The sequence below is a fragment of the Podarcis tiliguerta genome (genome assembly GCF_965153285.1).
Source record: "Podarcis tiliguerta genome assembly, chromosome: 4".
Classification (NCBI taxonomy): Eukaryota; Metazoa; Chordata; class Lepidosauria; order Squamata; family Lacertidae; genus Podarcis; species Podarcis tiliguerta.
Genome location: NC_139537.1, coordinates 17,709,020 through 17,728,171, shown reverse-complemented (window position 1 = coordinate 17,728,171; position 19,152 = coordinate 17,709,020). Strand labels below are relative to the sequence as shown.

Genomic DNA, 19,152 nt, shown 5'->3' with positions numbered 1-19,152 from the left:
CTAGTTAGCATCTTCCAAATTATCATAGAGATTTAAGACAGAACATTTTTAAAATTAAAAAAAAAATTTGTAAAAAAAGGAGACATTCTCCCCAATATTCCCTAATGGTAAGTGCCTCTTATGCAGGCTGAGTGTGATGTTAAAGACAGGATTAATATCTGAAGGATGATCGTGAATGGGGAACGTTATTTCATTTTGCAGTGTGAAACAATTCTATGAGTAAGGAAGCCTTCTCTGTGCAAGAAGCTGTCATAAAGCAAGCTGGCTTATTATTATTATTATTATTCTGCCCTTCATACATGGAACTCAGGGTGGTTTACAACATAAAATTACAATATAAAAAACACAAAATGTATAGTAATATTAAGAGCAACAACAAATAAATAATCCGTCCTCCTACAATGTTGGGTTGGAAATAACTGGCAGCAGAGTCGGAGGTATTCATCTGGGAGGCGTCTCAAAGCCGGAGGCTAAGAGTGTCCCTTTTATTGTATATTGGGGTCAATTGCCCCATATATGGTGGCTGCTGATTGGATGCAGCGAGCAACGTGGGTAACGTTCAAGCGTTGCACATATTACATACATAGAACATACGCATCAATATGGATACAGAGAGAGAGAGCACAAGAACATAACAACCTAAGATAACAACCTAAGATAGATAGGGATGTCTTACGCAGGGATTATAAGAGTGCACTTAACATTCTTCTAGTCTGTGGTAATAAACATGGGAAGTTTATAGTTAGATTAGGGGGTCATGACATCAGCTAAGCTTAGGGATCTTTCCGTACCAGGGCCGGACACAGAAGGCACAAAGTGAGGCACTTTTCACTTACGCAGTGTCTCTGATGTTGCAAGGGAACAGACAGACACAGACCAACAAAGGGGGGGGGGGAAAGAATCCCTTTCTAGGCATATACAGGGATCCAGAAAACCCACTCTACACTACAACACATTTAAAGGACATTGGATGTCAGCCAGCCAAAGGCCAGGTTGAAGAGGAATGTGTTTGCCTGGTACCTAAAGGTGTATAATGAAGGTGCCTGGTGGACCTCCCTAGGGAAAGCTTTCCACAAACGGGAAGCCACTACATAAAACCTCCATTCTCGCGCTGTCACCTTCCAGACTTCTCATGGAGGAGGCACATGAAGAAGGACCTCAGAGGATGATCTCAGGACCTGGGCTCGTTCATCAGCAGTTGGGCTCCTGCTGTGCCTAAGCCTGGCAGAGGGGAAACAAGTCTTTAAAACAGTATGCTACGTTGGGTTGTTGCATGACCAAGCTTAGGATCAAGCCCAAGTTTCTCCTCTCTGCTGCCTACCACACAACACAGGGATTTTGTTGGGTTGAGGTGGAGCAGCAGTGAGGTTGGGCCAGTTGGCTGCACTGGTGTTCCCAGTGGTGCCACCTCTGGTACATCATTGTAGCCCTCACCATACTGCAGCCCCACCCCATCCAGGAAAGCACTAGAAATTCCAGTGTTGGGAGGGCAGTTGTAGGTCCCCACACCCATTAATACTGAGATCCACTGTAGTTCAAACATGAGCAGAATATATGGGGGCAATCCAGCTAAGTTGTGCACTTTGCTTGGTAGCACAGGAGCTCAGTGTGCAGGTGGGACGTTATCACCTCATGGAGATCTCACGGGAGTGAGATCATCTCACAGGATCGCAAAAGAGGGAAGGAGGCCTTGGCTAAGAGGGGCTATGACTATGTTGCCACACAAACCTCAGTCTCAGAGCCTTACTAGGCTATTTGGGGCACTTAGCAAATGCCACAGAGAATGCCCTCTCCCAAGCTACCAACCCCTTGAGCTTCTGAAGATGGAGGAACAACCAAGAGGGACCCATTTGCTGATCTTAGCACCCAAGAGGGTGTGTAGGGAAGGAGAAGGCTTTTCAGATATTCAGGGCCTGGGTATTTCAGGGCTTCAAACACTGACATGAGCACCTCAAATTGGACCTGAAAATGAATTGGCAACCAGTACAGCTGTTTGAAAATGAATTGGCAACCAGTACAGACAGATTGTGAAGCTGAGGCTCCAATACTTTGGCCACCTCATGAGAAGAGAAGACTCACTGGAAAAGACCCTGATGTTGGGAAAGATGGAGGGCACAAGGAGAAGAGGACGACAGAGGATGAGATGGTTAGACAGTGTTCTCGAAGCTACAAACATGAATCTGACCAAACTGCGGGTGGCAGTGGAAGACAGAAGTGCCTGGCGTGCTCTGGTCCATGGGGTCACGAAGAGTCGGACACGACTGAACGACTAAACAACAACAACAACAACAGCTGTTTTAAGATAGGGGTTAAGTGAGAGCTAAATGAAATCCCAACCAGTAATCTGCAGCCTAAGGCTGTTCAGCTCAATAGGACTTACTTCTGAGTAGACATGCATCAGGCTGTGCTGCTTGAAAGCTGACATAAAAGGTGCAGGAGTAGATATTAATTAAGTAGGGAAGTCACTTCAATAAAAAGAATAAGCAAACAAGGGCAAGAATGGTTAGAACATTTGCTTGCTATTTTAGTGGAGAAGAATAAATTCAGGGAGTCACAGAAAATAGCAAAACACTAATGAAAAGGACTGGATGTTCTCTGTACAAATATATTGAGGTGAAAACCCAGATTTTTTGTGAAACAGAATTTTATTTTTTTGAATTTGGAAATATGTCTGGTAAAGTATTGCCCTAGAAATGTGAATCAGTCTGGATCCCCCCCCCCCAATTGAATGTTGAGATAATAATTATGTGTATAATATGGATGAGATGCTCAAAGAGGTTGTATCATTTTTATACTCTGATTCATCCATCAGAAGAGGGGGGGGGGGGAAACAACTCAGGATAACATTGCCAACTGTTTTGAATGTATTAAATATTCTAATGATTTCTTTTTCAGGAAGAAAGAGACCTTATTAAATGCTTCAATATCTATTCAAGAGAAACAAAGCAGTATTGAATGTTTGAAAAGTAATAAATTGCTTGGGCTAGATGGCTTTCCAATGGAGCTTTATAATAGATGTTCAGATGCTTTATTACCTATTACTGCAATAGTATGCAAGACTCTTAACAGGCCCAATAAGTTGCCAGAATCTTGGGATGGAGCCAAATTGACTGGTATTCTGAAAAAGTAAAAAAATTCCTGCTCTTTCAAAGCACTATGGGACCATATCTTTACTTAATGTTCAACAGGGGTGGGCAACAACAGACCGGGGGGGGGGGGAATGTGGGACTCTCCCCATGTCACCCCCTCCTTCAGGGGTTTTGCCTGGAATATGTCATTGAACTCTGATAAGCCTCATTCCAAGAGCGACCTGTGGGTGGGGTAGTTTTGCCCAGTGGCACACAGCCCAGGAAGTGGTGAAGAAGGTGGAGTTACATCTCTCTCCATCATGGTCTTGTGAGATCTCCCCCATGAGATCTCATGAGAAGAAGGAGGGGTTGGGGCTTGAAGAAGAAGAGGAGGAGGAGGAGGAGCTTGGACTTGATATCCCACCTTTCACTCCCTTTAATGGGTCTCAAAGTGGCTAACAATCTCCTTTCCCTTCCTCCCCCACAACAAACACTCTGTGAGGTGAGTGAGGCTGAGAGACTTCAGAGAAGTGTGACTAGCCCAAGGTCACCCAGCAGCTGCATGTGGAGGAGCGGGGAAGCGAACCCGGTTCACCAGATTACGAGTCCACTGCTCTTAACCACTACACCACGCTGGCTCCCACAAGAATTTAGGACCTGAGAGCAAGGGAACAATCCTCTCCTACAGTTTCCAGGAACTTGTCCAGGAACAAGAATACTGTCTCTGACCATGGATGGTGAGCGATGAAGATCTAGGCCTAATAGAAAAAGAAAACCTGGATGGATGGATGGATGGATGGATGGATGGATGGATAGATATGCACCGGCAAATTACCCTCCAACATTTCTCTGATGGAAATAGGGACATCCTATTCAACAACTACAACAATTTTACTCTTTGTATCCCATCCATCTGACTAGGTTGCCCCAGCCACTCTGTGTGGCTTCCAACATATATAAAAAAACACAATTAAACATTAAACATTAACAAACTTCCCTATATAGGGCTGCATTCCGATGTCTTCTAAAGGTTGTATAGTTACTTATCTCATTGGCTCAGGGGTTGCATAACTGTGTCTGTGTCAATTGCACTAAGAAAGGAGGCAATCTGTTTTTGGATCTACTGCTATCACACCATATGTTTGAAGCACAGCCCTTCAAAAAGAATCTTGGGAACTTTAGTTCATTAAGGCTGTTGTGAATTTTAGCTCTGTGAGGGATAAATTGCAGCTGCTGTGATTCCTTGGGAAAGTCATGTGCTTCAAATGTGCCTTAAAGGAATGGTGCGTATGCAGCCTGTCTTTCCACTTTGACCCCCCCCCCCAGATCTGTTAAATCCAAAGCGTTCTCCACTCCAGCCCCCCACCCCCACCCTAATTTATATATTTGATCACAGCGAGTGAAAAAGGACATAGCAAAGAACAAGGGCACTTGCAGACTCCATTGCATGAAGACTAATGGCCATCTCAGGTCAGCTCGTCATGCCTGCTGAGGAGCACAGTTCATGATTCAGAAAGAACAAGCTCCTGCTGAGCTGCCCATTACCTCCAGATCCATGCTTTTCATGGAAGGTTTTTTGATCTATACTCCTTCATTCTGTTCGAGTGAGAATGAGAGGTGAACAATAGGACAGCCATTGCAGCCCTGCTCTATTTGTGAGCTTCCCATGGACATCTGACAAGCCATTTCTTGGAGACAGAGGACTGGTTCTAAATAGAAGTCAAATCTAACAAGGATATTTTAAAGGTATCCTAAATAGCCAATATACACTTAGGGCTTTTTTTTCCCCCTTAAGAGAATTGTTCATCATTGCCAGTTTTGGTGCTGATTCTATTTCTCCTCTCATTGTCGTGTTTATTACAGAAAAGGGACAGTTTTAAGTTATGCAGCACAGTACAGTAGCACGTATAGAGTAATGGCTCCGCAAATGCGCTCCCCGAACAAACTGTATATATGCTAATTATATGTAAATGCCTCAGATGAAGTAAAATGAATGTAAGGATGGAGAAAGGACCGGGAAGAAGAAGGGTAGATATTGAATGAATTCATGGAGCCCAAAGGTGCTGTATTAATGCCTCGTCGCAATTTACCTGTGTTCTACAGAATGTTTACAGTGTTGTAAAAGTAATGGAAAGGTCTTTCGCAAATGTTTAGGCACTATTAGGTGGCATTTATACCACTCCTGGGATTCACGGTGCAACTCTGTGAATATAGATTCAGATACTGCATTTCCCCCCCTCCCTGCTTTAACTTTGCACGGAACAAAAGGTTCAAGTGGAGAGCTGCGTATGAATCTGTCTATGGGACTGTCACTTGTACAAATCTCACATCAGCCATGAACTCGCTCGGTTCAAGGACTGGGATTCATCCTGCAGGAAGCAAGTGCTGCATCGCAAGAAGAAGAATTTGGATTTGATATCCTGCCTTATCACTATCCTAGGGAGTCTCAAAGCGGCTAACAATCTCCTTTCCCTTTCTCCCCCACAACAAACACTCTGTGAGGTGAGTGAGGCTGAGAGACTTCAGAGAAGTATGACTAGCCCAAGGTCACTCAGCAGCTGCATGTGGAGGAGCGGGGATGCAGGAAAGCCACTCATGAAGCAGCAACATGCTGTCTCCTTTCAACAACCTTGTGGAGTAGTGCCCTGCAAAAATGAACCCCCTGCTGGGTGGTAAGGAAGAAGACACTGTTGTGTGGGTGCTTGAGGTTCACAGGAGAAGTGGGCAGAATCAAGGCACAAATCTAACTCAGAGCATTCAGGACCCTGGACAGCTACAAAGGGTCCTGCTAAGTCAACTGCTTATTTCATTGCATTTATTTCAAACATTTCTTCCACTATTTTCATTGCATGTGCAATTCCAGAGTGGGTTTCATCCTGACATACGAGTCCATATGCCAAATCAGTTCCCACATAGCACGCACATGAAAGTAAGAAGAATGCATATCCATCTTGGAAGAAAACCCAGCAACTATCTGGGTGATTTGTCAGCTCAATTGAATCTGTCAATTCTCAGAGGAGAGAGAGTTCTATAGCTGGAGTGCCACCACTGAGAAGGTTCTTCCTTGCCTTGGTTAGAGCTACTACAGCCTACAGAGCCTTCCCGGCCAACCTGAATTTCAGAAAAGGTCTATATGGGAGCAGGCAACAAACCAACGCAAGTACTTTGCAGCATTTTGAAAGCCAGGTCAGGTCTATCAGAAATGCTCCCCATCTTCCTGCCACATTCTTCACTAGCTGCAAATTCTGAATCAGCTTCAAGGGCAGCCCCACATAGAGTGAAGTACAGTAATCTAGTGCTGAGGTTACCTGCCCATGGGTTATGGCTTGTGCCCAAATCCACTAGTACCAAAGGGCTTAATTAAAGGGCTTAATTTATTCTTAAACAGAGTGGGACACTGCTGAACTTTACGAGCCAAAAACCAAGAGATTGATGACACATTACTTATTGCTACTCTCTGGCTGTTGCTCTGATTTAAGAAGCAGAGCCATGTAAGAAGCAAGCCTCCAACTCCCATCTCACAGATTTAGGATGGCTGATGGTGTCAAAAGCAACAGGGAGATCAAGGACAATCAACAGGGTCAACTCCTTCTGTCACTCTCCTAATAAAGATAATCTTTCAGAGCGCTCAAGGGTCATTCAGTCCCTAAACCAGGGGACCAGATAATCTGTTTCTTCCAAGAACGCCTGCAGTTGGGCCACCACCTTCCTTAGGAAGCTGATATTTGTGACTAGGCAGTAGGTATTACAGGTCCAATGTTGTTGTTGTTTTGAGTCATGGGGTTTAATAAGCAAGCTCTTGAAACTGTAGATCTGTGAAGGGGAACAGGTGTCTCCTAACAACTCTCAGAACTATTAAGAAACTGAAGCTCCCAGAATTATTTTTGGGAAGCCATGACTCTTTAAATCTGTAACATTGCACTTTAAAGGCATAGTGTGACTTAACTAATAGGGAAGGGGGTGAAATCTGAACTCTCCACATCTAAATCAGTATAACCATATTCATTCTACAAAACTAAAGCACCTCCCCCCCCCAGCCACCCCCCTGAGATGCAACCCATTAGTAAACGTTACCATGGAAAAAAATGCTTTTCTATAATAATTACTACAATCATAATTATTACACTCGACTGAAGGTTAATCCCTCTGGTATTAATTTAGCTCCAGCGTAAGCAGATACATTGTTCACGTTCATCTCACTGCACTTAGCATATTACTAAAGATTAAGGTCTGCATGGCCAAAAATAGAGATATTTCAAACCCGGTGTTGTCGGGATGGTATAAATGCAGCTTGACTCAAACTTGCTTTCATCTATCACACGGCAATCCTCACCTTGCAATGTTCCAGAAATGAAGGGAGTAAATTGCACAAAGCAAACGCTCTTCCCCAATGCAGAGTTTTGTTTATGCCTTGCCTTGTTCCCCTGAATCTTTCTGTAGGTACCTAGCAAAGTTCAGCTCTCTATGGAAATGGCATCAGGGCACATTCAGATAAAAGCTGGTAATCTAAAAGTCTGTGGCTCTGTGTTTGTGTATACACAAACACACACAAATAAATTGCAGCTATAGCATATTAAATTTCAAAAAGTGATCTCGTTAATTAAGCACATGCAATTTCTCAGATTTAATTAAGATCACCCCACAGCTCTGGAAAGATTGTTATTTTTATTAATAAAGATCTCGCTGCACCCGTTTGCTCATCACGGAAGAGCACATACTTTTTGTCTCTTTCTTTGTATAAAAGTGTAGGGGGGGGGCTTTTCTATAAAAGCAGGGATTTAAACAGCCATATGTTTGTTGGATTTATGCAAAAAGTGACGGTATAAGAACTGTAATCCAGGTCACTGTGAAAGAACTTGGAGAGGGAGAGCAAAAAAGACTAGGAAGCGATCATACAAACTAATCCCAATCTCAATTCTTTGAGTGCCGTTGCTTATCTCACCAAAACAGCATAATCTGTACACAAGAGGGAGATATCAGGGAGCTCAGGGGGATTCCAGAGTTGCAGGTGCCTAGCACATCCCTCGAAAGAAAAATTGAAAAAACCTAAGGGGGAAAGGAAACCCCCAGATCAGCCCAAATAAAGACTGAATATGTTTAGTGGCCACAGAATACTGACTGGCATGTCGCAGTGGATGGGTAGAGAGAGAGACAGAAAACCAGGAGTGGCAAATAGACTGGAGTACAATAGAATAAAATAAAATGGAATAAAATAGACTAAACCACAGAGCCTAGGGCTTGCCAATCAGAAGGTTGGCGGTTCACATCCCCGCAATGGGGTGAACTCCGGTTGCTCGGTCTCTGCTCCTGCCAACCTAGCAGTTTGAAAGCACTAAGTGCAAGTAGATAAATAGGTACCGCTCTGGCGGGAAGGTAAACAGTATTTCCGTGTGCTGCTCTGGTTTGCCAGAAATGGCTTAGTCATGCTGGCCACATGACCCGGAAGCTGTACGCCGGCTTCCTCAGCCAATAAAGCAAGATGAGTGCCGCAACCCCAGAGTCGTCCGCGACCGGACCTAAAGGTCAGGGGTTCCTTTACCTTACCCTGAACAGAAAAGCTCAATGCTGCAACATTTTGATACAGGCCCCACTCATCCTTTGTCTTGCAAATAATACTGCACCGAGATTGACGTGAACAAACATCAGCACACTTTTTCTTTTTTAAAAAACAACAACCAAGGACGTTGCTTTTCGAATTGTTTCATAAGAACACCCAGTTAGAAAGGATCTGATTCAATGGGGTGGTGAGGCCTGGCCAGCTGCGAGGGATTCCACGACCGCAAAGAGTCCAGGACCTCGACAGGTGGTAGCCTCTCCTCTTTCCACAGAGCTCTCCAGATGGTAGCACAAGAGAATTAAGAGAGAAATCTCCAGTTTCATGCCTTGCCTCTTCCAAACAAAAACAACCCACCTTACCCAAGCCTCTCCCCCTCTCCTGGAAATTCTGGAACTGGCCCTACCTGCTGGTAAGAGAACAGGGGAAGTCACAGCTTGCCAGTAATGCATAGTAAAATATAAATCGTTGTCCCTTACCGTCCCGGCATCCAGTGATGCGGAAGGACAGGCATTAAAGCTCCGTTCCAAAAGATAATGCTTGATGCTGGCAAAGCAGCACAATGCTCTCTGTGTGTGTCTAGCTGGTATAGTATTCGATGCTTATGATACAATTATTACGCTACCGCCGATTGCTTCAGCCTTTTGGCAAGTTAATCCCCTCGGGTATTAATTTACTTACTCTGACTCTTCAGTGTAGTTTCTGGCGTTCTACCCCGTTGAGGACGGCCCCTATAATTATCCCACAAGTTACAGACCTCAGGTTTTTTTACTTGTGTGTCTTCTTTACCTCATCAGTTGAGCCACTACCATCCACAACCCATTAAGGCTAAACTGGATTGGCAGAGCCATCCCCCCCCCCCAAAAAAAAAAAAAAAGCAGGGGGAGGGGAGAACCAGAGGGGAATGGACCACCAAATCCAGAACGTTGGCAAGGTGGGAAGGAGGAATGGATGTCTGCCTTCTTAATAATAATAATAATAATAATAATAATAATAATACCCTGCACATCTGGCTGGGTTGCCAACAAATATAATAACATAATAAAACATCAGACATTAAAAACTTCCCGGTACAGGGCTGCCTTCAGACGTCTTCTAAAATCCCCTTGCTATTGCTTCTACAGTGGTACCTCGGTTTACAAACTTAATCCGTTCCAGAAGTCCGTTCTTAAACCAGAAGTCATTCTTAAACTGAGGGGTGCTTTCCCTGAGGCCTCCTGCCACCGGTGCCCTTCCACTGTTTGGCTTCTGTTCATAGACCGAGGTAAAGTTTGCTAACCGGAACACTTTTGCGGAGTTCATATACCAAATAGTTCAGGGGTCAGAAAACTTTTTTAGCAGGGGGCCGGTCCACTGTCCCTCAGACCTTGTGGGGGGCCGGACTATATTTGGGGGGGGGGGGGAGGAACAAATTCTTATGCCTCACAAATAACTCAGACATGCATTTTAAATAAAAGCACACATTCTACTCGGGCCCCACAAATTACTCAGAGATGCATTTTAAATAAAAGGAAATATTCTACTCACGTAAAAACACACTGATTCCCAGACTGTCCATGGGCCAGATTTAGAAGGTGATTGGGCTGGATCCGGCCCCCAGGCCTTAGTTTGTCTACCCATGGAATAGTTCATAAATAGGGCTGTTCTTAAACTGAGGTACCACTGTAATAGGAAGGAAAGCTCCAGTGTTGGTAAGACAAAGAACATGGCTTGAGGGTTTCTACTGAACCTGGGAGAGCTTGTGTAAGGTTGTCCCAGCTCTGAGGTTGGAAATCTGCCTCCAGCCTTGGAGGACGAGATCCAAACCATCTTATCCCATAGGATGCCCTCCCAGGTACCATAACATTAAAGCTTAAGGGTGGTATCCTGCACACTCTGGAAATCTGTTCCGGTGGATTGGGGGATGGGCCCATAACAGGTTTAGGGGATGCCCAGGGCTCACACAAGGAAAGGAGAGGGTGGGGAGTTTTCCATTGCACAGCTAAAACTCCTTGTGATAATGGAACTGTGGGGAATCACCCTAAAAATGAAACCCTATGCTCGATTATCTGGGATAGTGAAGTAGAATTGATGTGATAATTTCTCAGAAAATATCATCATCATCATCATCACTATCACCACCATCATCAAAATCATCACCATCATCAGAAATCACTCTTCACCTGCAGGAACTTCCAAACACTCTTCAAGTGTAGTTGCACAGTATTGCACACTGAAAAAGTCCAGTCTGAATGTTACCTTTAGATTAGCAATCATACTAATATAATAAGGACTGTGTTTCAACTTCTTGACCTGGGCTGCAAATCAGATCTGTCAGCCTAGTGGAAAGCAGCCCAACTGCCTCATATGACATTTTTAAAAAGCCGGTGCTGTTTTTTTTAATTAATAGTTTTTCAATTAAGTTGTTGTCTTTATGATGTTTTATGTGTTTTACCCTTTTTGGTGGAGGGGTGGGGTGGGCAAACTGCCTTGTAAGGGCAACATTCCATGAAAAACAGTCAGGAATCCTATTATTCTGATTGTTGTTGTTTTGGGTTCTGGAATGATGTATACTTAAAAAAATAAAAAAAGTTGAATGTGAATTTCCTTAAAAAGCCAGAATCATTCCTTCTGGGCATTACAGGTACTGACATCCCTAAGGGTATAAGAAAAGTTTTTTTGTATGCAACCGCGGCCGCAAGGGTTCTTATTGCAATGTATTGGGAAAATGACAATCTCCCTACCAGGGCTGAATGGTTATTGAAATTGACAGAATATGTGGTGTTAGCCTCCCTTTTTGAAAGAATTAGAGACAAGCCTAGACAGGAGTTCATTCTAGGATGGGACAATTTTAAGAAATATCTGAAAAATAGCTGTAACGTAAATGCGGAAACTACAACTAATCCAGAATGCGGCAGCTAGACTGGTGACTGGGAGTGGCCGCCGAGACCACATAACACCGGTCTTGGAAGACCTACATTGGCTCCCAGTATGTTTCTGAGAACAATGCAAAGTGTTGGTGCTGACCTTTAAAGCCCTAAACGGCCTCAGCCCAATATACCTGAAGGAGCGTCTCCACCCCCATCGTTCTGCCAGGACACTGAGGTCCAGCTCCGAGGGCCTTCTGCCGGTTCCCTCTCTGTGAGAAGCAAGGTTACAGGGAACCAGGAGGAGGCCCTTCTCAGTAGTGGCACCCGCCCTGTGGAACGCCCTCCCATCAGATGTCAAGGAAATAAGCAACTATTGGACTTTTAGAAGACATCTGAAGACAGCCCTGTTTAGGGAAGCTTTTAATATCTGATGAATCATTGTATTTTAGTATTGCAATGCAGATCTCTCAGGACTGGTGTTACATGGTCTTGGCGGCCACTCCCAGTCACCAGTTTAGCTGCCGCATTCTGGATTAATTGCAGTTTCCGAGTCACCTTCAAAGGTAGCCCCACGTAGAGCGCATTGCAGTAGTCCAAGCAGGAGATAACTAGAGCATGCACCACTCCAAGCATGCCTGGAGGATGCAGACCATTTGGATCCCTTCCAATCAGGATTCAGGCCTCACCATGGGCCTGAAACTGCCTTGGTTTATATGTTTATATTATATGTGGCAACTATTTCTGGCACATTTTCCTTCCTAAGCACAGAGAGTTCTTTTTTCCGGCTCCCCTGATACTTCCCCATTAATCTGTTCTTGGGTGAATGAAGAACTTCTCAAAGTTCACCCTCATTTCCTCTGAGGCCCTTGCCAGCAGCTTCCAAGGTCAAGGAGAATGACCTTTCTTTTTGTCCAGAAGCTCGGACCAGGCTTCCTGCCATTCCTATCAATGACGTGCCATGCATACTGGCCAGAGGCGTTGCTCAAGAGCAGGATGAGCCACTGTGCAGACTAAAGGCTGATTAAATATCGCTCCCAGCATTTCTTGATCTCTGGAGCATGTGATAAAGCTCAGACCTGAATCCTGATGCAATACACAGCCGGCCAAGCCAAACATGCGAAAAATGTCAGAAGTAGCAGTGCGGGTTGTTCGTTTTGTATTGATTTCATCATTCCAACGTAAGGGGGGATACAACTGTACTGATCTGGTGGAGTATACACTTTTTTTAAAAAAAAAACCAAATCCTTAATGACAACAGCAGCTATGTAAAATTTAATCCACAGCACCATTTAAATTACATGTGAAGCATAATGGTGGATCGGTTCAAGGAAAGAAGGAAGGAAGGAAGGAAGGAAGGAAGAAAGGAAGGAAGGAAGGGAATGTAATAAACACTTAATTTAGCAGGAGAACTGAAGATTACACCTTTTACCTCTTATTGGCATTCTTGCCAACCTGAGGGTACATTCAGACATGGGGAATATTGCATTAGATCTCATTATTATAAGAATAGCACTTCTGTCTTGTTTTCTAAAGTTCCTTTCACACTGCAACACCTGTTGTGTTATGGGGCTGTGGCTTTTTGACCAATATGCAACTTGTTGCATTGAATTTCATTCCCACCAGTGGGTGTGATGTAACACAATAACAAATGTCATTGGACGGTGTTGCTACTCCTCCACCTTTTCCGCACATGTGTTCTTTCGCCCCTTCAATTATTTCCCTGATATACCACCCAGATCTCATCACGTTTCCCCCACAATTTTCCAGTTTCAAGGGGCAGCAAATAGATTTCCACTGGAATCAAATAACTTGGAAACGAGCAGTATAAACATGCACTTCATTCCATTTGTTTTCCGGAAGCGGCTTTTGTGTCATGTGAAATCTCAAACACAATGTGGGAATAAAGAGTTAGGAAAACATGCTGAGGAAACGGGGGAAATGGTTGTGTGAATGCAGCCAGAGATGCTTAGAATCATAGATTAATGGAATTAGAAGGGGCCATGATAATAATAATAATAATAATAATAATAATAATAATAATAATAATAATAATAATTTATTTATACTCCGCCCATCTGGCTGGGTTTCCCCAGCCACTCTGGGCGGCTTCCAACAAAACACTAAAATACAATAACCTATTAAACATTAAAAGCTTCCCTAAACAAGGCTGCCTTCAGATGTCTTCTAAAAAGTTTGGTAGTTATTTTTCTCTTTGGCATCTGGTGGGAGGGCATTCCACAGGGCGGGTGTCACTACCGAGAAGGCCCTCTGCCTGGTTCCCTGTAACTTGGCTTCTCGCAGTGAGGGAAACACCAGAAGGCCCTCGGCACTGGACCTCAGTGTCCGGGCAGAACGATGGAGGTGGAGACGCTCCTTCAGGTATACTGGACCGAGGCCGTTTAGGGTCATCTAGTCCAACCCCTGCTATGCAGGAATCTTTTTTGCCCAACGTGGGGCTCCTCCTCTTCAGACATACCCGTCTTCTGAGCAACCCTCACTAGTCAAACCTCAGTGTTTTTTCCTGGCTGGAAGGTGTGCTTGAACTCTGATAATGCTATTTTCTTGCCAAATGGAAAGTAGAGGGGTTTGTGGCTGGGTGTACTAGCCTACTGTGCAAAGGTCCAACACACACTCATTGTTCCACCCATTGCCACTGGTATGTGGCCCTTGGACGTTTGCTGGGAATAAAATGTGGCCCTTGTCCTGAAAAAGCTTTCCCACTATGGCTCCTAGGTGTGTGACATCACACTGTCCCTCCTAGGTGTGTGACATCATACTGGGTTCATAAGGAAAGGGTTAACTAATTGTAAAATGACTAACCTATAGGAACCCAAGGGGAGGAGTTAGAGTTAGAGAAGAGAGAGGAAGGATGAGTCTGAGGGTTGGGCTAGTCTGATGTGAGAGAGTGAGAGAAACTGTTGAGATAATCAGTCAGAAAGTATTAGGAAGGTATAGGCCGGTAAAGAAACTAAGGTTAAGAAACTGACAAGAAAAATTGTCTGAAACCATAAACTTATTAATGCTTATAAAATAAACTTGTTTATTTGGTTTAATGTTAACAACTGTCTGAACTCAGTGTGTACCCGAGAGAAACGGGTTGGTGGCAGCCGGGAAGTGATCCCCGTAACGGCACAGGGATCAATAGTCAGTCAAAGGTCCAGGGACCTTGTGTGATTGCCACACCCACGCTGCTCAAATGCCTTAGTAGTTCCACCACTAGCACATGGAGAAGCTTTCTCTGGCGAGAGCTGCATCGAATGCCCTCACAATGTCGAGCACTTATCTCTGTAACCTGAAAACCAGGGATGAATGGCTCCGATCATGATTTCACAGATTGTCACTCATAAAGCAAGCAATAACTCCCCTTCTTCAGACAAAGCAAACTCTGGTTCATTCCAATATTTGGAAATGACAGGTCCAGAATGATTTGGGTGAAATGAAGCAAGCACAGAGCGAAATGCCCTCCTGCCAGATGCACACAACTGGATGTTTGCCACTATCGCTCTGTCAACTGAATATGCCACAGGCCATTAGCTTTCCCTAGAAGACTGGGACACAATCCAGAAAATGTTTTTCATTACTGCAACTCCAAAAGTCCTCTCAATTCACTGCTTTTAAGCTCATTTTGCTTTGTTTTGCTGTTTGTACCAGACTGGGGAACCTCAGACTCAGAGGTCAAACCCTGTCTTCCAGGACTCTCTGTCTGGGCCTTAAAACAACCCCCAGGAGAAACCTCTGACTGACCCTGCTCTGTATCATCCTTGGCTGCTTCTGCCAAGTTGAAATGTGTCCTTCAGCTGTGAATCTGATTGCCTGGGTGGATGATGGAGAGATGTCTGTGGCATGTGTGCAGAAATCTCTGACTTTTGTGTGACTAGAATTTAGGCTACTGGAAGTTGCATCCATTGCCACACTTATCCTTTATTGGCTCAGTTGGCAGGGGCTGTAGCTGGAAAGCCAGAGTCTGTGAGAGCAACTCCTCCATGGTGGTTAAAAATAAAAACAGGTGCCTATAATGTATTCCGCACGATCCATGAAATTTGATGTATGCTATTATTATTATTAAAGGGACGCGGGTGGCGCTGTGGGTTAAAGCCTCAGTGCCTAGGGCTTGCTGATCGAAAGGTCAGCGGTTCGAATCCCCGCGGCGCGGTGCGCTCCCGCTGTTCGGTCCCAGCGCCTGCCAACCTAGCAGTTCGAAAGCACTCTCGGGTGCAAGTAGATAAATAGGGACCGCTTACTAGCGGGAAGGTAAACGGCGTTTCCGTGTGTGCGGCTCTGGCTCGCCAGAGCAGCGATGTCACGCTGGCCACGTGACCCGGAAGTGTCTTCGGACAGCGCTGGCCCTTGGCCTCTTTGAGTGAGATGGGCGCACAACCCTAGAGTCTGTCAAGACTGGCCCGTATGGGCAGGGGTACCTTTACCTTTACCTTTATTATTATTATTATTATTATTTATTATTTATACCCCACCCATCTGGCTGGGTTTCCCCAGCCACTCTGGGCGGCTTCCAAAAGAATATTAAAATACTGTGATACATCAAACATTAAAAGCTTCCCTAAACAGGGCTGCCTTCAGATGTCTTCTAAAAGTCTGGTAGTTGTTGTTCTCTTTGACATCTGGTGGGAGGGCGTTCCACAGGGAGGGCGCCACTACCGAGAAGGCCCTCTGCCTGGTTCCCTGTAACTTGGCTTCTCACAGTGAGGGAACCGCCAGAAGGCCCTCGGTGCTGGACCTCAGTGTCCAGGTAGAACGATGGGGGTGGAGACGCTCCTTCAGGTATACCGGACCGAGGCCATTTAGGGCTTTAAAGGTCAGCACCAACACTTTGAATTGTGCTCGGAAACGTACTGGGATGTTATTCTGGTGATTTTTCACTTAGGAAGCACAAATGAGGCCAAAGCCTAAGAAAAGGGGCTTTCTGAATTCAAGAACTTGTCCTAGAAAATATTATTTCCCCTTTGGATCCCAAACAACGCATCCTCTTTTGTCTGTGAAAACACACAAAATAAAAAGATTTAAAAGTGAGCTTAGAATTCACCATCCCGAGAATCTCAGCTTTCATTTTGAAATGAGCAAGTTTCTGTTGTGGTGGGGAGGCGGTCTTGAAACTGCACCAGAAATATCTGGTAAGATCTCTGAAGCTGTTGGAGAGGAGGGCAGCTTACCCTGATTTAAGTAATTAGGAAGTGTTGTGTCCATCCTCACCCCCAATCAGCTTTAAATTTAGAGATATGTGAACTCCACCCCTAAGAAATGTCAATAATCTCAGCAACTCTCAAGGTTATTCAGATGTTTTCCTCAAGTGGGGACCTTTGCCTCACGTGTCACATTCAGTTAATTCATATTAACCTAGAGATGTTTTGAATCTCTCTGAGGAATTTAGCTAGCTCATTTTGTATTCATTGAAGCTCCTTAGAAATTTTGTTTTGACTAAGAGGGATTCCAAATTCTCCTCAAATTCTGCTTGAGGTAAAATTCATGGTGAGTTAGAGATGGGTAGAATTAACCTAAGAAATTTCACAAGTCTCATCAAAAGTATGCTAAATTCCCCTTAGATGTTCTCAGCCAGGACATCCAACTTCTCTTCGCAATTCACTTTACATGCAATCCAGTGGCCACTTTTGACTTTTTAGAAATGCTCACCTATTTGCCTTGAAAAAGTAGCATGCTTGGCTTGCTGCTGTCATGACCTTACTTCAGCACATCACGTTTCCTTGACTTTGCACTTTCCGCTTCTGTTCAAGCTGGTGCTCATTAGCATGCATTGATATGCCAAAAACTTTCAGAAATCTTAGGCTATGATTGATGTTGACTATTGACTATATTTGAATTACGAGTGTACCTACTGCCCCAGGACACTGGTTAACAAGTTATGTCAGCAGCTGATCCCAGAGTGATACGGCATTTGAAAGAATCAAATATAGCTGCAGAGCAATATTGAATTTTGGATGTGAACCCATGAGCCTTACAAACCTGAAAATGATATGGGAGGGGAAAAATTGAAACCCAGAAAGTAAAAAAATGAAACATCGAAGTCCAGGGGTATATATATGTATCATATATGTATTATACACACACACACATCTGGACTTCGGGGTGTGTGTGTTCCCTTTTCCTAATTCCTGACTGGAAAATAACAGATCATAGGGTGGATTTTTTTTCATTTATTTATCCCAGTTTATAGAGCACTGACTTTGATTGTGGGAGACACAGTGTACATTCAGGCATGGGACACATCCACACCACACATTTGTAGCACTATGATAGCACTTTGAACAGTCATAGCTTCCCCCGAAGAATACTGGGTGTGCCTCCACCCTCATCGTTCTGCCCAGGCACTGAGGTCCAGCTGAGGTTACAGGGAACCAGGCAGAAGGCCTTCTCAGTCGTGGCGCCCACCCTGTGGAACAACCTCTCACCAGATGTCGAGGAAATAAACAACTATCCAACTTTTAGAAAACATCTGAAGGCAACCCAGTTTAGGGAGGTTTTTAATGTTTGATGTTTTATCGTGTATTTAATATTCTGTTGGGAGCCGCCCAGAGTGGCTGGGTTAACTCAGCCAGATGGGTGTGGTATAAATAAATAAATAAATAATAATAATAATAATAATAATAGTTGTTGTTGTTGTTGTTGTTGTTGTTGTTGTTGTGTGTAAGGTCCTGAGAGCTGTTAGGAAAACTCTACTTCCCCTCACAATTATCAGAGCAATCAATTCCTCACCACAGGGGACTCTGTCTCTGAGACAGCAATAGGAGCCACCTTCAAACACTCCAACATTTCTCCAATGAAAATAGAGCCATCCAATTTTATTATTGTTGTTATTTATTATTATTATACCCCACCCATCTGATTGAGTTGCCTCAACCACGCTGGGCAGCTCCCAAAATATATAAAAACATAATAAACCATTTACAAACTTCCCTATATAGGGCTGCCTTCAGGTGCCTTCCAAAGGTTGTATAGTTATTTATCTCCTTGGCTCGGGGGGTCGCATAACTCCAAACTGTCCAACATTTCTCCAATGACATTCCTCCAAGCAGGACATTCTGAGATCAAATCAGTAACTGGGATGGCTTCTGTAAATCCGGGAATGTCCCTGGAAAATAGGGACACTGGGGAGTGTCTGCACCTTCACAGTTCCCACCAGCCCCAGCTAGCATGACCAGTTGTCTGAGACAATGGCAGCAGTAGTCCAGCAACAATTGGAGTAGCCATAGATTCCCCATCCTTGTTTTAAGCACTATGGAAAGTATATTTGTGTCTATAGCAGCACAGCAAAGCTTTCAATGGTTTATTTTAAACCTCTGAATAACTCATTGTGACTCTGTTTTCCACTCTTCTTTATTGAAATGGTCTCTCAACAAGCAAGTTTAATTTTATCCAAAGATCTAGATTTGATTCATTAGCTTCCATTGTGCAATCAACACACACCTTTGATGGAGCTTAAAGGTGCGTTTACATACTTAACAAAGAAGTCTGATAGATGCAAGCGGAAGGATCGTTTCAGCAGCAGGGTCTAAATGACTGTATTACTATTATAGGCACGCACAATAAATTCCCAAGGACTAGCCTCTAAAACTTCGGTGGCAGGTGGGAACAATTCATCAGTAAATAATATCTCATTTTCAATGAGGCCTTTAAAACTTTATGTATAGCTTTAACTCTCCTATTATTA

At 44.0% G+C, this 19,152-nt stretch overlaps 1 protein-coding gene across 4 annotated transcripts in view; it reads right to left on the bottom strand.

The window, feature by feature from the left end:
• The window catches only part of CNTN5 (contactin 5), a 661,907-nt gene that overhangs the window by 514,879 nt on the left and 127,876 nt on the right, over window positions 1–19,152 (bottom strand). The window contains exon 1 of one of the 4 annotated variants that reach the window (XM_083436172.1): window positions 9,102–9,178. The exons of the other annotated variants lie outside the window; for them this stretch is intronic. The gene's annotated coding sequence lies outside the window, so the exon portion shown is untranslated. Of the gene's footprint in view, window positions 1–9,101; window positions 9,179–19,152 lie in introns of those variants that run through there. 4 annotated transcript variants of the gene reach the window in all.